Below are 21,601 nucleotides of genomic sequence, written 5' to 3'. Positions count from 1 at the left end.
TCAGGAGCAGAGGCAAGGGGTTTGGCATATGATGACGCAGATATTCACATACACTTTGTGTATTCACATAACTTTGTGTAGCTGACATTATTAGGATTCCAGGTCCAAGTCTGGATTTATGGATATGAGCTACAATTATAAAGAAAGAGACAAATGCTCCCAAATCTCAGTTTTGTCTGTCTTCCACTTAAATATATAGTTGGTGCCACAAAGAGGTAAACTTCAGGCAGGTTTGCAGGTATAGAACTATGAGAATTTCTAGTGGCCATCTACCCTAGCAGACCTTATTTCAAAAAAATTCATTTAACTCAAGGTTGGAGAGAATCATAAACTATGCAATATCAAACTCCTTTCAGTATTTCTTCTAGCTTAGATATGATGTTGGAGATTCAAGAAAGACAAAAACTGAGGAAGACGCAGAAGCATGTAATTATAATGCATGATATTAAATGCAAATGGGGAAGCACAGACCAGGTTCTATAAGAGCAGAGGACAGTGTCTAATCCAAATGTGACAGCATGTGTGCTGTGTTGTGTGAGTAGAGATTGGGTGTATAACAGAGTGTGAATAAGAAGGGTGTAAATATATAAGTGTGTTTGGAGATGGATTCCTGAAGGAGGTAAACATCTTCTGAATTTTAAAAGATCAATATTGGGCACCTTGGTGGCATAGCAGCTGGGCATCTGACTCTTGGTTTCAGCTCAGGTTGTGCTTTCAGTGTTGTGAGATCAAGCCCTACAACAGGCTCTGTGCCAAGCTGGGAATCTGCTTAGCTCGGACTTGCTCTCCCTCTCCCTCTGCTTCTCTTCCCCCCTCAGATAAATAAAGAAATTTCTAAAAAAAAAAAAAAAGGGGGGGTGGATGGGTGCCTGGGTGGCTCAGTAGGTTAAGCGTCTGTCTTTGGCTCAGGTCATGATCTCAGGGTCCTGGGATCGAGCCCCACATGAGGCTCTTTGCTCCGCGGGGAGCCTGCTTCCTCCTCTCTCTCTGCCTTCCTCTCTGCCTACTTGTGATCTCTGTCTGTCAAATAAATAAATAAAATCTAAAAAAAAAAAAAGGAAGATTAGGACTTAAAGGGAATTGAGGGGATTAGAGCAGAAGCTTATTTAAGATCAAAAGAACAAGACATAAAGACTACAGGAATGTAATATATCATGATATATTTAAGGGACCATGAATAATCAAGGGCTGCTGGAATAGTAAAGAGGTGAAGCTAGTGAGTGTGCCAGGGTTTAGGGGGCAGATAGGGAGGATTTTCAATGACACTCCCAAGAACATGGCCTTTTTCTTGGGATTAATGGAAAACAAGTGAAAAGCTGTAAGCACAAGTCAGTCTAAGAGTAACGTGGAGTGGAGTTGTTGGGTACCATGCTGTGACCAGGCAGTCCTATTATTAGATCATTGTAATTATCTGAGCAAAAGATGGTGAGAGACTGAACCTGACCATGTTAGTGGGGGTAAGGAAGAAGGTGGAGAGGAAGGAGTTCAAGAACAACAAAGAAGGTAGAATTAGTACCTTAAAGTCATCAAGTTCAATCTCCAAAAGGGTTATCATAATTCTGTGCCACCCCCACACCGGTCACCCAAAGCTCTTGGATACTCCCAGGACTTATAAGTCATTGAATCTGGAAGCAGCTTATTCCACGGTGGAACAATACTCTGTTAGTGTGTGACACTTCAGTGGGATTTAGTTCACCAGAACTTCTCTCTCCCAAAGAAGAGATATGTCATAGGGAAGAAAGGAAGTGTCCAGCCCAGAAGATGCCATATAGAGGGCAGGGGGATAAACTGTCCTTAACCTTGTTGACTACTGGTCTGACTTTAACCAAGTGTGTTTTCCAAAGATGAGTATGTTTACAAAGGCATATCTACTCTTTAATATTGTATCACATACATTTTTAGCATAATGAACATGCACGGATAGGAGGTTTGTTTTATTTATATAATCAATGAACTCTTAACTGTCCTTCTCTGAAACAACTTTCCTGAAACCTCTAAAATGTATAGTAAAAATAATAATCTTTGAGTTATTTTTAGTTTGCTTCATGAAGTCTGATCTGATTCAGGTCTTTGCGCAGTTAGAATCTAATTGGATCAGATGAGGCCAGAGGTCCTCTCCAGCTCCCTACTACCACAGCCAATTAGCAGAAATTCCACTTAAATAATACAGCTGCTGCAGGTCAAACAAAGGAATGCAAACCAGAGGTGGAAATCTCAGCCTAATGAACATTGGGAAAAGATTAGAAGAGTTAAATTTCAGTGTGGTAATTAATTACAGTCCAACAAGAAGAGAATTTTATGAGTACTGGCTAGTTGTAATTTAAGCTATATTTATTCAAACAAATCTTTCCTCCAACATCACTTCTAGCTCTGAGGTGGAAAGAGAATATTTTTTTCAGTATTTCTTATCTCACTTATTGCCAATATAAGCAACAATCTCGAGTCTGGAGATGTAATTAATCATCAAGGTACTATTACATACGTTACATAAGTAATTTTTTTAAAGATTTTATTTCTTTATTTGACACACAGAGAGAGATCACAAGTAGGGATAGAGGCAGGCAAAGAGGGGGAACTAGGCTCCCTGCTGAGCAGAGAGCCTGATGCGGGGCTCAATCCCAGGACCTTGAGATCACAACCTGAGCTGAAGGCAGAGGCTTTAACCTACTGAGCCATCCAGGTGTCCCATACATAAGTAATTATAACTGCATGTACTCATTCATATTAACTAGTCTGCTCTGAATTAATTATTTCTACTTTGAATAGTTATAGTTTTGTCTTAAGCATCTTGACAAAAATGCCTATGCCACGATGCAATAGTTAGTATGGAGGATATCTTAAGTGATATATTTTTATAAAGAGAATAAAAGATTCAAAAATCAGGTAGAGTCTGTGTATTTGTAGCAGAAGCTGTTATAATGTGCTTGAATGTTTCACTGCATTCTTTGAAATTCCAGTAGGTCAGGGTCTACTCACTCTTACGGCAATGCAGCTTGCAGGGAGGGAATGATACCGGGCTTGAACCATCAGAATGTCCTCACCATGGTTTTGTCTCTTTTGCATGTCTCGGGTAACCTTCATCCTGTCCCATTTATTAGGACAGACTGAAGGGAGAAGGAATGGCCTGAGAACTAACAATTCTCCTACTGGGAAAGAAGAAAATTAGCCAATATAAACTATGTAGCCTGGCAGAATAAGGCAAACTGTACTTATTCAAGTAGCTTATATTGCCTGTGTGGACAGGAAGAATAGCAAATTACAGTGTAAGTGATTACTATGGATTAAAGATTCTTCTCACAAATTAATGCTGATTGTGCAGAAGGAAGACGATTTAATAGGGAGCAACACAGTCACAGGGAATTAAGGGAGTAATCATCTTTTGTTCTGCAGATCCACTTAAGGCAGGCATCTGTGGGCAGCAGGGTTGCTGTAGAAACAGTAATAGCCATGTGCTCCTCTACATTTCTCAGCTTTCCCTGCATCTTGGAGGGGAAGGGCTGTGGGAAGCGATGTGTCACTTCCTCTTATGGTTGGTTAAGATTTGGTGTTTCTTTGCCCGCTTCTACTACCCCGGCCTGTCTGTGTGACTGGAAGCAAAGGATTCTGGGATGGTGAGCTCACAATAGGGAAGGAGCCTGAGTCATGAGTCATGACTTGAGAGAGGCACACAGGTGAGCTGCTGATGTGATTAAGAAATAGAATGGTGGGGGCGCCTGGGTGGCTCAGTGGGTTAAGCCTCTGCCTTCAGCTCAGGTCATGATCCCAGGGTCCTGGGATCGAGCCCCACATGGGGGGGGGGGGTCTCTGCTCAGCGGGGAGCCTGCTTCCCCCTCTCTCTCTGCCTGCCTCTCTGCCTACTTGTGATATGTCTGTCAAACAAATAAATAAAATCTTTAAAAAAAAAAGAAATAGAATGGTGTTGGGCCAAGCCACTGAGATTTCAGGTTTTATCAATTTCTGCATAGCCTAACTATCCTGATTAATGCGTTGGTATGCTTCAGAGCACAGGCTGTGAATTCAGAACACCAGTGTTTAAATCCAGTTTTCGTTATTAACGAGCTCTGTGACTTGACCTCTCTGAGATTGAGTTTTGGGGGCAAGAATCTTGTTCTTAGAAATACACACTGTAAGAAGTTTCAACTCAGGAAACAAAATGAAGTCCACTGGTGGACTCTGGAAATACTACATTCCAAGAGAGATGAAACTTGCAAGGACCCAGGTGTGCTTATCTGGCTCCCAGAATTACACAGCTGAATAGGTCCCACAGGACACCTGATTTGGTATAGAATGTGAAAGCCAATCTCATTTTGTCTTGGAATAAAGGCTGTAGTCCTCAACTCTGGATTCACATTAGATTTAAATCAAATCACAAAAATACTGAGGCCTGAGCCCTAACCCAAATCAATTAAATCAGAATCTCTAGGGATGAGATCCAGATAGTGTTATATTTTTAAAAGTTACCATAGTGGTGTTAATATGAGTCAAAGTGGAGAATCAACGACTTAGAGTAACAAAGAGGGTCTAAAACTGCTTAAGGGCTTTCTGTCTCCGTTGGAATTGGTTCAGAAGGTAAAGGTTGGAGCCTAGGGGGAAAAGGTCAGGTGGACTCAGTTATGTGGAATGGGGAGGAAAGGTGATTTTAGCAACAATTTCCTAACAAAAAGGAGATAGCAGTTAAAGTCAAAACATTTCCATTTACAGAGATTACATGGAATGGATATTGTTATGAATACTATTTTATTATTTTCTTTCCAGGCCTCATTCTATTTCATATTCTCAAATCGACCAATTCACTTCAAGTGTGAGAAGAAATCACAAAATTGATATTTAACATAAAGAAGTATTTCTGATTGGTAATATACAAAGTTAGTAACAAAAGGCTACGGAAACATAGAAACTAGGGGCGCCTGAGTGGCTCAGATGGTTAAGTGTCTGCCTGCTCAGGTTATGGTTTCAGGGTCCTGGGATTCAGCCCCACATCAGACTCCCTGCTCCCTCCCTTTCCTTCTACTGTTCTGTTTGTGCTCTTTTGCTCTCTCTGTCAAACAAACAAACAAACAAACAAAAACCAGAAACTAAACAATACTTGTAACCTTTTCTCCTCACGTATAACCATTAAAAGATAGGTTTGACCATGAAAAGAGGCAGATCAATGCTTCCCAAATGGGAAGAAAGTTTAGCCCAGCAACCTAAAAACTGCCAGGTTGATTCTGACCCACTGTTTATCCAATGATCTAACCCACATTTATCAAGGAAGATAGTTTCCTACCAGATGTAAATGAATCTTAAAGAAGGGGTCCCTTAATTTCCTTTAGTCATTTATAACTGTTACTCAAATTTCTTCTGTTTTTGGACTGCTAAGTTTCAATGAGATCACAAACTTGAAAATATCTGCTGGTAATGACAGGTATTGATTGGACAGTAACATATTAATCACCTGCTTTTGATACTGTGGAAAGGTTACTAAAGAATACTCAGTTTAGGTACACTAAGTTGCATTGTGCCAAACCTTTCTATTTTTTCCCTCTTTACCTGAAATTAAAGTCAAGAGTCTTAATGATTTTGAGTGGTCTTTAAAATATTCACATGTATGTTCATATTTAATTTAAAAATGATCCCTTTCCCATCAGTGTACCCTCATGAGGAAATCCAAATCGTAAATATTTTTAGGGAATAAGACCAATAACTGATTCTATGTAAACAATTTGAGATTACGTCAATCAATTCACCATTTCATGATTTCAAAGATTGTTTCATCAATCTTCTATCACTCAAGTCATAGAACATTAAATAAACCCTTTAACAAGAATTTGGGTTTTATTCTATAAGACAGACAAGGTCATTTTTTAAAGCAAATAAGCTAGTGGGAGTGCTATGAGAAACATGCCAACAGAGAAAAATAGTCATAGAACCTTTCGGCTCCATTCCATAAATCTTGACCTCTCTTTTCCCTTCTGCTACTAGAGGAAAGTTTGCTTCTCATATCATTCCCTAAGGGAGTTCTAGCACCACATGAGGCTAACAAATATAATTTTGTTTTTCACTATTTTAAGTTCAAGTTATTAAAATGCCATGGACTCAGGGAAGTGTGGCTCATGTCATATGACCAAGCTCATGTCATATGACCCCTCCAAAATAATAATATGACAGTGGGAAACTAATAATTGCTTTTTGGGGGATCAGTCAACTTAAGATCAAGGTGCCTAAATATTATGTTTTAAAGTAGAAGAAACACACATTCTTTTCTACACTGGAAGACAAGCAAAACATGGGTCTTTCAGGAGACTCAGGTGTAAATATTGATTTTATGCTCTCCACTGAATTAGAAGTCTGAATTGAATCTCACACTGACTTCCCTTATTTCACTTGTGTCATATATTTTCATTGGCTTTGATACTTCAAGCATCTAAATTTGTCATCAGCTTTATAAGGTTTCCATCTTTTACTTTGATAAGTTCTTGAACATGAGTGAGGGACACATCTCGTCATGTATTCATCACCTATGGATGAAGTACATATTCAGGTGTGTGTCTAGGAGCTGTGGACACAACAGTGACTTGAAAGGTGTCTGACTGGCTTCTCTACCAGGGAAGAGAGACAGATAAACAGAAAGATAGTAAGAAATATTAAGGAAGTGGTAATTAAAATGATATTTCAAAGATGAGTTAGCCAAGGAAGAAAAGAAAGTACTCAGAAAGAAGAAACGACCCATGGGAAAGCAAGAGAGAGAAAGGGCATATTTTAAGAAAGAAAAGTTCAGTAGAGCAAGCACTGAATATGGTTTTGATGGCAGGAAAGATCTGACTAGTGCAGGTGAGTTTGGTAAACTAAACTGGGATGAGATCATGAAGGGGTTTGAAAGCTTGAATAAAGGGAGGCTGGAAAGCAGAAGGGTTGGTGGCAGGAATAGTGTTTCAGGAAAATGTCCGAGAATAACAAATCAATCACAAAAGGCCAAAATGGAGATCGGGACTGGGAAATTGCAAAAGAAATGAAAGAAGTCATTGGAAAGTATAGTGTATGGAATGGTGGTCCCAAAAAGATATGTCCACGTCCCAACTCCCAGAATCTGGGAGCATTATCTTATTGGGAAGGAGTCTTTATAGATGTAATTAAATTAAGGATTTTGAGATCAAGAGATCACCTTGGATTTTCTGGATGAATTCTAAATCCAGTGATAGGTATCCTTACAGGAGATACATAGGGGAGATTTGAGGGACAGAAGAAGAGGCAGCAATGTGACCATGGAGACACAGGTTTGAGCATGAGCCCAAAGAATGTCAACAGCCACAAGAAACTGGAAGAGGTAAAGAAAGATTCCTAACAGCCTTTAGAGGAAGCATGGCCCTGCTGGCATCTTGATTTTGGATTTCTGCTCCCAGAAATGCGGAAATAAATTTCTGTTGTTTTAAGCAACAATTTATATAATTTGTTATAGCATCCATAAATAACTAATATAACAAGGCAAGAGAAAGACACACGAGGTGGGAAAGAACACAGTGCCTCTGAGACACTGCAAAAGGTCAAGAGAGCAGGATCCAAGGGCATTCATGAGTGAGAGGCCAGAAATGAGGTTGGACAGCCAAGCAAGGGGTTATATTAGTGAAAAGCTGCTGGGTCTGAATGCACATGGAATGCTAAAATATCAGTGAGTGGATCAGACTGGTGGAAGAAGAATCATGGTCTCGAAGAATGGGAAGAGATATTGGGAAGGCAAGAAAAGGAATGAATGCAATCTTTTCTTGGCAGAGGAGAGGTCTATGGTAGTGCAGGGAGAGGGGGGGGAAGGGCTTAGGCAAGTACAGAACCCTGTCTTATCTCAGCTCAGGCGACTATAACAAATACTACAGACTGGGTGACTTAAACCACAGACATTTATTTTTTCATCAGACCATTCTGGATACTGGGAAGTCAAAGATCAAGGTGCTGGTAAATTCAGTTTTTGGTGAAGGCTCTCCTTCTGTCTTGCTCCTGTCTTTCTTCTCACTGTACCCTCACATGGCAGGTAAAGAAAGCTCTAGTGTCTCTTCTTCTTAGCATGACACTAATTTCATCATGGCAGCTTCACCTTCATGACTTCTTCTAAACCTAATCACCTCCCAAAACCCCCACCTCCTAATATCCTTACATTGGGGGTTAGGATGTCATCATATGAATCTTGTGTGTGTTGGGGGCAGGACACAACATTCAGCCCATAATAGTTAAGGAATTGACTCTCTGCAGACTGAATGTGGGCCATGGGGGATAGAGTCAGTTGGGAGCTGTTCTAGGTCCTAAGAAGACCACATGGGGACAACAGAGTTGTAAGAGGGGAGGTTGCTAAGTCTGTGTGTGGAATGGATGATGAAAAGCCAGGAGGTGGTGCAGAGAGGAAGGGACAGCAGTCACCTGAATGAGATGCCAGCAAGTCCACCAAACCAGCAGGGGAGAAGCTCTAACTCCTGGAGACTGCTGTCAGAGACGTCCAACACAGGGTTAGAAGCCAGCTAAGCATCGGGAAGTGACAGAACTTTCCTGTGCCCTTCTCTTCACTCATTCCTCCTGAGCTTTCACACTGGTGGGGAATGTACTGGGAGGAGGGGACCCGCTGGGTAGAAATGAATAGAAAAGTAGATCAGTTGGCCACATTTCTCCCCCTGAACACAGTCAACCTGCCAAATACTTTCCTCAGCTAGAAGATGGGGAGAAGCCTGTCCTGAGTCTGAAATGTTCACATCTTAGATTAGACATTTACAGTTTCCAAAGGAAAGTACTTTGGACTTAGAAGACTTTGGAACTAAGAGTGAACAGGAAAGTCACAGATCTGCCAAATTTCCAGCCTTTGCAGGGGAAAAAGCTTCCTGTAAAATGGTAGTGGGATAGAGTTGAATTCTGCTTATCTATGAAACATCATGCTTGTTCAATGTACTGTTTAGACATTCAAAGAAAAGGGCAGACATTTCCTCTGAGAAATCCTAATAATCAATGTATTTCCTCAGAATGCAATCAACAAGGTGGCAAAGGACTATTCTGCATAGCTGTTTCCCTTGCTCCCTAGTGCTAAATTTAGGCTACACAAATCACGGTGTGGTTATTAAACAACATTTTTCTTTCATTTTGTCACATCTTATAATTCTTAGAGAAATTTCTGTACAGAATGTATTACATACAGGTTCCATTTGTTTTCCCTGGCCAAGAGCTAACAGCCTGTAACCAGGTAAATACAAAAGACCCAGGACTGAGAGATGGAATTTAAAAAGCTTTTCCACTCCATTCACACAGACTCTCTTTCCTTTTGGTTCCACTTACTCTTTTGGTCTCATTTCCTTCATCTGTACAGTGGCAGTAATGGGTCTCAATTTCATTTTGTTCTCTTGATGGACAGACCAAATGAAAATCTGACCAGTAATGCCCACTTATCTACCTCTCTGAAGTACTGGAAGAATTAATGATGGACTGTAAAATGTACTGAAGATGAAGAGAACACTATGAGATTTGATGTGTATTTTTGAAAAGTATCAACAGGTAAGTATATTTTAACAAACGTGGAAAAATGTTACAGCAAAGGATCTTGGCTTGCTTGCCCTCGTACCTCAGTGCATTAAGGTAGAAAGGAATATGCAAAATATCTAGGGAGAAAAATAAAAGCAATAACAAAACCTGACAATCCAAGACCATAAACATATTAATAGTGAAATATTCTTCGCATATTAAAAAATCCAGCTAAATTTTTAAAATAAAGCACTGGTTTTAACACCCAGGATATAATGTATGTCTTGAAATTTTAGAATAGTCTATATAGGAAGGCAAGGGACCAAAGACAGAGATGTTCAGAAATAAAACCAAGGCAAAGAGATCAAAGATACTTTCCTCTTGCATTCAAAATGCAGCATGGGCAGAATTCATTTGCTATGTATAAATTTGATAACTGCTTTTTTGGTTATTGGTCTTGCAAAAAGAGATGAAATGGAGATATGAATATTGCTTGCTCTGGAGGGTAGTCAGGGAGCAGATGAAAATACATAGCAAGTTTGACAGTAGTAAGTTACATTTATAGAGCAATGAGAGAGGAGTATGTTATTTATGAATTTGAGTATTTTAAAGAAATTTAAAGTCACTGTTTCTTTCCTGTACACAAATTATTCCACACTCTAAACCCTCCAGCAAATAGCAAATGATTAAATTATTTTGGCCCTTCAAATTTCTCTTGTTCTTTGTACCTCTAAGGATTAGTGTCTGTTGCCATGCTGTCTTTTCTTTGAGAGGGCTCAGATTCCTGTATACATTAAAGAGATGTCCTAGGTCCATTCATAATGTCTTTAACTCCAAGTTCATTTTCTTTTCCATTTTGTTTGTCTTTATGTTGTAATACACCAGTGAGCTGTAGCTAACATTAAAACTAAGACATTAAATTCTCTAATCTTTAATACCATGTGGAACCAGTCATGCTGTGCTCTTGTGGATTAATATTTTTTATGATAATTTTTCCCTCTTATTTTTTGTTCATATGTGCTAGTTTTTTCCTCAAATGTTTACATTTTTCCTTATGAATATGATCTGAGTGTATTTGATGTAGTTAAAAGTGTCTATTTTATACTTGATTCTGGAGGTAAGTGGATAAGGAAAATAAAAGTAAGAGTAGGTAGATTCTAATTTCAGTAAGGTAATTTTATCACCATTAAAAACACTTGGAAATACTATAATAATAATGGAGAAAACATTCAGGGACCTCATTTATTTAGGATTTTGGTAAGATAATTTGGTGTCTGCTCCTGTGTGGTGGGACATACATTCAAATATTTAAGTCCTGTCTTCCAAAAATGCTTATTTTAATCTTTAAAAAGAAAAAAAAAAGCCAAATTGAATAAAAAATGTGTTTTCAGATTTGCATTACATTTTATTGATAAAAATCTGAAGGTTATTAGACAAGTCCCAAATAAATAGCTAAAAATTTCATAGTCTAATTGAAGAAAGTCTTGATTAAAATTTTTCCTTTTAACTTCTCTAAGACACTAGAACATTCTGATATGTCCATCTCAAATACATCTACATTTCTTTCTGAATTCTTCCTTTCTTCAGACTAACCATCTCATCTCATTTCTGTTCACTTTTGTGTCCTCCGCAGTAAGGCCGGGAATCCCGTTGCCTGGAGACCACTCTTGAAGAACATCCACTGCCATGGCCTCTTGGAGATTTAAGACATCTAATAAGGAGCTGACAGAAATCATCAGCTTGCCCCTGAGAAAGTCACATCTTTTAAAAGTCACAATAAAGCACTTGTCTGGATATTACTTATTTTGAGTAATCCTTATAATTAAAGTACAAGATACAAAGGAGAAAAAAAAAAGTACCTCTGGAAAAATCTAAATTTTACAAAGCCATGCAAAAAGAAGGTGGGGCAAAAAACAAAACAAAACAAAACAAAAAACCCTAAATGTGCACTTTTTTAAAAATGGAGGAACTTTTCAGTTCCCCCCGCATTGCTTATTTATTCTAATTTTTAAACTACTCTAAAAGGCTCTATTTTTAGCTATATTTTTAGTTCTGTTGTCTATTAACATTCTCTTGAGCCCAAAGGAATTTTGAAGCAGCAAATTCAATAAAATGACATAAGGTCAACTCTGAAAAAAAAAAATCAATGGTGAATGAGACAAAACACGGCTATGAGAACTCCACATTACAAAATCAGCAAAATGAAATGGCAGCCTACAGAATGGGAGAAAATATTTGCGAATCATATATTTGATAAGAGATTAATATCCAAAAATACATAAAGAATTCATACAGTTTAACAGCAAAAAAAAAGCTAACAATCCAATTAAAAATGGGCAAAGGACCTGAATACACATTTTTCCAAAGAGGATATTCAGATGGCCAACAGGCACAGGAAAAGGTGCTCAACACCACTGATCATCAGGGAAATGCAAATCAAACCACAGTGCAATATCACTTTATGCCTGTTAGAATGGTCATCACCAACATGACAACAGAGAAATGCTGGCATGGATGTGGAGTAAAAGGAACCTGCATGCACTGCTGGTGGGAATGTAAATCAGTGCAGTCACTATGGAAAACAGTATGGAAGATCCTCAAAAAACTAAAAGTAGAACTATCACATGATCCAGCAATTCCACTTCTGAGTATATACATGAAGGAAATGAAATAATATAATTAATGCTATATGATATTTTTGAAAGTTAATAATAGAATAGGTCATAAAAGTTCTCATTACAAGGAAAAAAATCTTTTGGTAACTATATGAGGTGATAGATGTTAAAGAATGATGGTATTATAATAATTCTGGAATATAATAAAATAATACAGATAAATAGTAAAAAAAACATAAAAAAACAAAAGAACCCCTTACCAACTTGGGGCATTCTTTTTTTTTTATTTTTAAGATTTTTATTTTTCATTCTTTTAAGAGAGACAGACAGTGGGGGAGAAGCACAGGGGAGGGGGAGAAGCATAAGGGAGGGAGAGAATCTCAAGCGGACTCCCTGCTGATCATGGAGCACAAAGGGGCTCGATTTCAAGACTTCCAAGATCATGACCTGAGCTGAAATCGAGAGTCAGAAGCCCAACCAGCTGAGCCATCCAGGTGCCCCTTGGGGCATTGTTAATAAGATCCTAGAGTGCAGCACATCTTAATGGTGTCTGAGAATTAAGAACAGATTACTATATGATAAAAGGTGTGCCCTGTTTAAAAATGATGTATTTGAGTCTTATTTTGCATTTTTGAAAGACAAAATATTTTTAAGATGTTTATGCTCAAAGGAAAAAAAAAACACTTCTGTAGACTGAATTAAAACACAGCTCAGGGACAAAATTAAAAAGAAAAAAATGATCCTTGTTTGCCAAACATTTATGGTTTTTTTTAAAGATTATTTATTTATTTGAGATAGAGATAGAGAGAAAGAGCATGAGCGGGGGAGGGGAGTGGGCAGAGGGAGAGGGAGAAGAAGACTTCCTGCTGAGCACAGAGCCTGACACAGGGCTGTATCCCAGGACCCTGAGATCATGACCTGAGCCAAAGGCAGATGCTTAACCAACATTTATAGTTTTGATGTTATTAATTACCCTTTGTTTTTCATTTGGTGCCTCATGGTCACCAAGGTATGGTAAATTATTTAGAATTAATATTTCCTCCAAAAATCTTTATCCCCAATCAGTAAAAAGCAATACAAGCATGAGTTGTAATTAAGAAGTGCCTCTCCATGAGCATTTGGAAGCTGCTGGGAGGTGGTACGTTCTAGAGAGCTTTAGGTTATGCCATGATAACAGAACTAAATCTCTACTACATTTCACGTTGTGACCATGCATTGGCTTTTCAACTTCACTAAACTTAATTTTTTTTGCAGGAAAAATGCATGTATTTATTGTACTTAACTCCTAAGGTTGTTATGAGGATGAAATAAGTAGGTCCATAACCAGAGTCCCTGGAACATTATAAGTGCTTAATAAGCGCTTAATAAGCAGGAGCTGTTATCGTCATCATTCCAATGAAGTTTTTCTGTTAAAGCCAAGAAGATCATAAAGTTCTGAGACTGCGTCTGAGGGCAATCACAGAGTCACATAGCTAACTGTGAACTGCTGTTTCAGAAAATAAAGGAAGTTACTGTCTACTTAGCACCATACAAAGTATATTCTGAAGAAGCTAAGTTAAGATGAATAAAAAAACACACAAAAATGTTTTTAATGCTTTTTGTAGATGGGAGAGAAGAAATGGAGGTAATACTGCATTAGGAACTAGTTATTCCTGAAAAATATACAAAATCAAGGTCCTGCACAGTTCTAGCCCATCTCTGTTTTGTTTGGTTTTCGTGGAGGTACAAGTCACATCAGTACATAACTATTAAAAATGCTGATTGGTGAATTTTATGATTTTGTGCATATGTCAAGTAAAGTACCACCCACGAACATACAGAATTTATCCTCCTTCTCAGTAAGCCCCTTTGTGCCTGTTCACAGTCAATACACCACCCAATCCCCACTGGCAATCACTCTTCTGCGACTGACGAGGCTTCAGATTCCCTTCCTAATCTAGAAAAAGGGCTCATGAGAAATTCAGAGCCCTCATTCTCTACCCTGACTCCGAGGTGACTCCGAATCCATTGTCTTTCCTTCATTCCAAATCCATGTCACCTTGCCTCTACCTGAGAATCACCATATCATCAACATGCCCCTAATATAATCAATCTGCCCAAGTTACCTGTTCTCCAGACACGAACAGCTTATGAACTGTGACATTCTTCTGACATTCAGGGGGCTTTCCCTCCACTGCTGTGTTAATGATGTTTCACTGCATTTTTGGATTCACTAACTCCATAAATATTATTCTCAGCTATGATTGCAAATGATTGTGTTTCCCAAAGCATCCCAGGGCAATGTTAAGTAGGGAGACAAAGAAAACCAGTTTTAAAAAGACCTGAAAGTGAACTGCAGGAGCAGCTACATTTTCAAACTCAACCTTCCCGAAGATTTTCTGGTCTGAATTTCCGAGTTAAATCACGATGCAACAGCAGAATGAATTTGGTGCCCTTGGTCTGAAGCTCTCCACATTTCTCTCATCAGCTTGTTCTGTGCTCTGAATCTTACCTTGGATACCTGACCCAGGTGCCTATGCTGGGAATCCTTCCATTCTAGAGAAGAGAAACAGGTGCACAAGGTACATGAACCTTTGTAAACTCCCTACCCCATCTAGGTGGATGCCCACTTGCTAAAGTGCCTCTTGCGCCTCATTTAAACTCTTGCCCACTAATAACTCTACAGCAAATGAAGCCCATAATAAGCAAAGGATCGAGGTTTATAGCTAATCACAGAGAAACTAGAATCATTTCTAATATTATCCTTTTCATAATAGCACTAGTGAGCCCTGAGCTTGGATTTTTCCACTTGCTGCATGAAAATACGAACACTATAATAATACGACTGGGGAAAAAAAAATCAAATAGTGGCTACAAAACCCCTCAGCCCACAGGTTGCTGTGATTTTCACTTGAGTATGCTCAAGGGTTCATTTTACTTTTGACTTTAAAATTCACACTCAATTTTGACACGAGACGTATGACTCAGTTCTTTACAGTACCAATCCTGTAAAAACAGATGACTCAGCCACCAGTTATAACAGCGGATTATTGCAGTATTCATCTAAACATGCCTTATGCTGACTAGAGAGGGCTTTCAAGTTAATGAGGCAAAAACAGCAATGTCCCAATAGAACATATGCTGTCCTGTAATGGGGGCGGGAGGGGGAAGAACCAAATACAACTACTAAATAACACAGTGTCATTGAAATGTAATCCCTTTAAAAAGGCAGACAGCTTTACTTTTCCCATTGTTTGATTGTTAATTTTAGAATAGCTGCTCTCTTAAATCAAATCTATTTTTACACAAATTTCAGAATTCAAATCCCCGCATGAACCAAGAAAGCAGAGGCTGACTTTTCTCAACAGGTTTCCCCTTCATAGCCAAAGCATCCACTGCAAAAGAAAATGAGGTCAGACCTAAGAAGAATGGCAATCATTCAATGACACTGTCTAGAAGCCAAAGAAGAATAACAAAAATAAGCCAATCTGGTGCAATAAAAAGCCCCCCTCTCCAAACCCGAGTAAGAACAAGTTCAAGATTAAAATACTGTCTATTTTCAACTCACCCAATAAATTGCTGAAAGAAATTACTACATTTTCCCTCAAGAAGGGAATGGTGACCCAATGCCATCTTTTACCCGTTGAGCATCACGGGATGGGTGCCAACATATAGATATGACATCCTCTTAATTATGTTAAATACCAGGCAATAGAGCCAGAATGGGAGAGTTATTAATTCATTCAGTGTGGACTGAGCACCTATCATGCACTTTCTATTCCTCTGTCTGAGGGGCTTGGTGTACAAAGGGTTATGTGGTGGGGGTGAAAGGTGTAAGTTCCAAGTCATCACCGAAATAGAGTTACATCTCTGGGACCCTGAAGATGGGGTCAGGAAAGCCTTCACAGATGGCATGACATATAAGCAAGGGCCGAAAGCAGTAGGAATTTGCCAGTTAGACAAGGTGAAAAATATTCCAGCAGAGGGCATGTGATGTGCAGAGTCGCAGATTTATGAAGTAACTTTGGATGTTTGGAAAACAACCAGTGTTCTGGGTCTGCTGCAGAAATTGCAGGCTAGCAGTAACAAGAGATGTGGCTACAAATGCTGGCAGAAACTTGATGGTAAGGGATCTTTAAGTCCAAAGAGGTCAGCTCATCCCTTGCAGACAGAAGAGTGACACAACCAGATTTGTGTTTTAGAAAGATGCTTCCTGGAGCTGTGTGCATTGACAGAATTGGGGACTGAGAGATCTGTTAGGGGCTGTCCTGGCAATTCATATGCCAGGGAATGAGGGCTGGATTTGAGGACAGGGAGAGAGGAGAAAAGTGGATTCGTGTAGGACCAAGAAATTTTTAGAAATGGTTACCAACCTCTGGGATTTCTGACTTGAGCTACTGGGGTAATGAGAGTTTTCTGAGCTGAGAACAGGAATACAATGGGCATAAATTCTGGAATCGGCTGATGCAGATGGGGAATGGTTCTATGTTTGGAGACACTGAGGCAAAAGGTGACTTCTGAGTGTCCAGAAGGAAATGACACAGCAAAGAATTTGTAAGATTAATGTATTCATCCTGTCATTACCTAGGACACTCCAAGTGCTGGTTTCATTCACTATGAAATTATATGCAACTATTTTTGATGATTTACAGGGGAGGTTCAGGAGAATAAGGACTCCTGCAAGGATTTCCTTGATAGCTTTTTGGCAAGTATTTCATATAAGGGTACTGCAGCTTAGGGTATCACTGGGAACCTTGATAGAAGTCTGATTGCCATCAATGTAATTTGCAGTGTGAGTTAACACCACCAGCATTGGTTTGGTAAGAATTAGTCATGGATCAAAACCACACATCCTGAAGTCAGGATTACATTGCAACAACATCATCCATCATAAATAACTCTTTAGTGTCATCAACAGGCTTTTAGAAAACAATCCTTTAAAAATATAAATTAAACTATGTCACTACACACTTCCCAGTGGCTCCCGCTTTCCCTCAGGGTAAGCACCAAAGTCCTTATAATAGCCCACAAAGCCTTCCATGATGCACCTCCTTCTCCTTATCTCTTTCCATGTCTCATTACTGTCCTCCCCCAATCACTGTATTCCAGCTACACTGGTGTCTTTGCTGCTCTGCAAATATCAGACCCTTGACAATTCCCTTTTGCTGAGAATGCATTTCCTGCAGATTTATCTGCGTGGTTTTGAGTTATTGGTCAAATGGTATCTTTTATGTGAGTTCTTCCTTGCCTCTTGATTTAAAATTACGGCAACTAAATTTTAACCAATCCCAATTATCCTCTCCTGCTTTATTGTCCCAATAGCACTAAAGAGCAGTTTGTGTACTTCCTCTGAACATGATAGTGGGAGAGAATGCTAACATGTTGTTAGCAGCTGTAGATAGGATTGAGATGGCTGTATATAGAATAGGCTGAGCTTATGTTGCCATGACTAACAAGCCCCAGATCTCAGTGGCTTAACTGAGAAAACTTAGTTCTTCCTCAAAGTCTGCTTAAGTCAGGTGACTCACTGTGATGACTCTCCTCCAGGCAGTGGCTCAGCGATCTAGGCTCTTTGCATCTTTTGGCCCTGCTCTCTCAACATATGGCCTCCACGCTTGCTCCCAAAGGGACTGTGTTGATAGGACCCACGGGGCTACCTAAGTTAGGTCAGAAGTGACGTACATCATGTGTGCTCATAGTCCAATGGTCAGCTAGTCCCACTGACTCACTTAAATATGAGAGGTCTTGTTGGGAAGTGCAGTCTTCTAAGTGCCCTTCAAAGACAGAAAACCTGGACCCTGGTGAACACTCCAGTTTCTCGCAGCTGACAGCTTTGGAATAATTTTCTTAAGATGCAGCATGAAGCAATGGAGAGAGCATAGCAGTAGGATCCAGCAGAGCTGAACCAATCACTACCTAAGTTACCTTGAGTAAGTCAGTTTTTAACTCTGTGTCTCTGTTTTCAAATCCACAAAATGGGGAAAATAAAAATACATAGCCTGCTTGTATCAAAGGGATTTTTTATTTTCAACTATAAAAGTTTGCAAGCAGAATTACCAAATTTAGGCTAAATTCAAATGCAAGTACTTAAATAATGCAGTAAGAAACCTAGAAAGCCTGCCTGGATGAGATATCATGAATTTTACTATTTTACATCGACTTTATTAGAGCTGTAGAGAAGTGTACCACTTTCAGTCTTGCTGCTTAACAGCTGTGACACCTAAGCAGTAAAGGAGCTGTTTATATATCAGCATTGGTGTATTTTCTATGTATGGAGCAGGAAGAATATGCAAAGGAAACTGTGATATATGATAAACATTATATATGATAAACATTAAAGATTACAAACACAAGTCTGTAGTCTCTGAAGACAATTTTGTGTTATCACTGCCCTCAAAAATGAATGAATCCAATATTGGCAGTTTGCATGGTGCCTTATGCTCTGTTGCTGGAGGGTGTCCTCCTGGATCAGCTGTCATGCAACAAGGCCAACCCTATGTTCCAAGGATTGATGTGTAGTTAGCACAAGGTATCAGACTGACCAGCTATTAGCTATTTGAAAAATTCCATTATTATGTATTTAGGGATATAGCAAAGTCTTTTAAAAATGTTACTTTTTGTAGATTTGGGTAATTAATGAATATATTTGTTGTTAGACTTCAAAAAAAACACTGAATTCATATGTAACTATTTTGCAAGTCACCTCCAGATTGTTGATGATGGCAAAATGTTAATGGTAATGATCGTAATAATGGTATGCTCTTTATCAGTTTTCTAGATGCAAACAAACAAACAAACAAAAAAAAAACTCATCAAAAGAAAGTCTAGGGGTGCCTGGGTGGCTCAGTGGGTTAAAGCCTCTGCTTTCAGCTCAGGACATGATCCCAGGGTCCTGGGATCGAGCCCCTCATCGGGCTCTCTGCTCAGCGGGGAGCCTGCTTCCTCCTCTCTCTCTGCCTGCCTCTCTGCCTACTTGTGATCTCTGTCAAATAAATAAATAAAATCTTAAAAAAAAAGCAAGTCTAATCTTTTAAATTCATGCAATGTGAAATACTCAAAGGTGTGAATTCTTTTAAAATATGCTTTGGGTTCTCTGGAAAACTGAGTGGAATCTATAGCATTAGGATAGAAACTGTCCAAGTCACCTGTTCCAAAAGAACAAACTGTTCCTATAGAGAACTGCTTTTTGACTCAGCCTGCCATTTGTTTTCCGAGAAAGCTCCTTCCACTTATTTGTATCTGTATCTGATAGAAAAGTATTTCCTACTTTAAGCAGATTTGCCTCTGTGGAACTTCCACCCATTATTCTAGTTCAGAAGATTTTTTTTTTTTTCTTACTGCTAGTAACAGTGCTCTACACACACTAAACATTAGGGACATCCTGACTGTCATTTAAAGATCACAGATCGACAGCCTAAAATAGGAAGAGTCCAGAAACCAGTCAGTATATGGTAACCGAGACACGAAAATCCATAGAAGAAGCTTCTAATTGAACTTTGTCATGGAATTTTTTTGCCTAGTCATTGGCCCACATAAGTCTACTGTGACGAACAAAAGAAATGGATCCAATAAAGCCAGCTGCAAACAGATACCCACGGCCACGTGCTGGAATGCAGACAGCATATCAACAATGAGATAAAGTTCTCTGAAGCAGAAGGGCACTGAACCAAGGTTTCTGACACATATCCAAGTGTTGGCTTTTAAAATGGAGAGTAGGAGAAAGAACAGTGGATTTCATGGCAAAAGATCCATATTTATAGGATGTTTTAGGCAATGTTATGATAAAACAGGGCCAGGTTATTGCAAAATGAATGCTCCTTTGTTTCCTTTTGCCAACAACTTCTATGCACTACTGCCTTGACCCTAGGGTCTGGGTTACTTCCCACTCCCCACAAGGATTACTACTTTTCTTCTTTTCTTCTCTTTAGACACTTCTGCCATCCTCTTTTATAAAAGACATTCAGAGAGCCGGTCACAGTGTCCAGCTGATGATCATACATTGTGTGGACGTTTTGAAATACAGAGTGTAGGAAAATAAATGGTCCAGGTCAAAGGTCTCTTTCTACATGGCAGTTCAAATGCATGTCAGAGGTAGCGCACGTGCACATGCAGACATAGACACAGATACACACAGCTTGAACTAGTCTGTTATCTCACATCTGTCTCCCCACGAATCTATTTCTTATTCAGATTTGACAGTATCATGCTTGTCTTTAATAAACACCATCAATGGTTTTCTGCCATGGCCTGTGTATCATTCATATTGAGTCTAGATTGGGGCCAGCAAACAACAACCTGAGGGCCAAATCTGGTCTGCTGTCTATTTTGTATGCCTTTTTTTTTTTTTTAACATTTTTAAGAGGTTGCAAAAAATCAAAAGAATAATATGTTGTAAAATTCAAATTTCAGGGCCCACAAATAAGGTTTTATTGGAACACATCCATACTCATTTGTTACATACTGTCTGTGCCTTTCGAGCTGCAAAGGCAGAGCTGAGTCCTTGCAGCACAGAACACATGGCCTGCAAAGCCTAAAATATTGACTCTCTGGCCAAGTAAAACAGAAGTTTGCCAACTCCCAGCCTATGAGGATGGACCTCCTGGGGTTGGATAGCCCCTAGCCTGTGTGGCTGTATACTAAACCCTGATCTCTAATATTCATCAGATGAAGTGCTTTCTCCCCAGCCAGGCGTTTGAGAATTTCCATAAGCCAGGCCCAGACCAGATTCTCTCTAGCATTCCCATCCTCTACTTACTCTTTTCTTGGTGCTCTGCGTCTGTTTATGTTGCTACTGTGTTCTAGCTGTGTGCTCTCCTTTATCTGCTGGTTGGTATCCAACGTTGAAAGCCCAGCTCAGATGTCACTTTGAACATGGCAGCTCAGAAATGTGCCTACCTAATTTGACTTCTTGCCTCTATGAATTCACACGGGGTTTGGAGGTTGTCTGACACACTTCCCATAGCCTGTCTTGCACTATACCTCGTCATGCACTTGTGTCATTTCCCCTGCTTTGTCATGTAATCCTGAAGTGCAAGGACTTGCCTTAGTTACCTTTGTACCTTTTAAGAATGGTGCGGGTGTGGACAGGCCTGGTACTGATCCCAGTAGACTGAGAGACTAGTGCCGGGAACCACGCCAGGCCTTAGCACACACACAATCACATACTTCCTTCGTTGCAGGGTCCAAGGAAATTCCAGTAGCATGGCAAAAGACCCAAGTTAGTGCTCTAATAAAGGCCGTGGGGAGGGGTGGTTCAATTCCGTAGAAACAAACAAAATCTTGGAAGGTCACAAGCCTAGGACCTAATCCAGAATCGGGAGCTACTCTGAATAACAGGCAGGCCCTACACAGTGTCACCGTTCAGTAGAAGTAGCAAGACTCCATTCACCAGACCAGGGTCCAGGACAACAGAGCCAATAGAAAAGGGGATAATATGAGGCAGCGGAGTTTAGCCAGGAGAAAACAGAAGCCAGGTCTGAGAAAGACCGGAGTTCTACAGAAGTAACTGGGCAAAAGTCCAAAGACAGAAATCACAC

General features: G+C 39.5%; 1 protein-coding gene and 1 long non-coding RNA gene across 2 annotated transcripts in view; one reads left to right on the top strand and one right to left on the bottom strand.

The window, feature by feature from the left end:
- The window catches only part of LOC116872315, a 193,069-nt gene extending 183,575 nt beyond the window's left edge, over positions 1-9,494 (top strand). The window contains exon 3 of the long non-coding RNA XR_004383626.1: positions 9,365-9,494. This is a non-coding gene — a long non-coding RNA (uncharacterized LOC116872315). The remainder of the gene's footprint in view (positions 1-9,364) is intronic.
- Positions 1-21,601, bottom strand: part of CYYR1 (cysteine and tyrosine rich 1) — a 95,203-nt gene that overhangs the window by 24,380 nt on the left and 49,222 nt on the right. The gene's annotated exons all lie outside the window — the stretch shown is intronic.

The sequence above is a fragment of the Lontra canadensis genome, unplaced genomic scaffold (assembly GCF_010015895.1).
Source record: "Lontra canadensis isolate GAN:19392208 unplaced genomic scaffold, GSC_riverotter_1.0 scaffold29, whole genome shotgun sequence".
NCBI lineage: Eukaryota > Metazoa > Chordata > Mammalia > Carnivora > Mustelidae > Lontra > Lontra canadensis.
The sequence above is the reverse complement of the archived record's forward strand: the minus strand, read 5'-3'. Positions and strand labels throughout refer to the sequence as shown.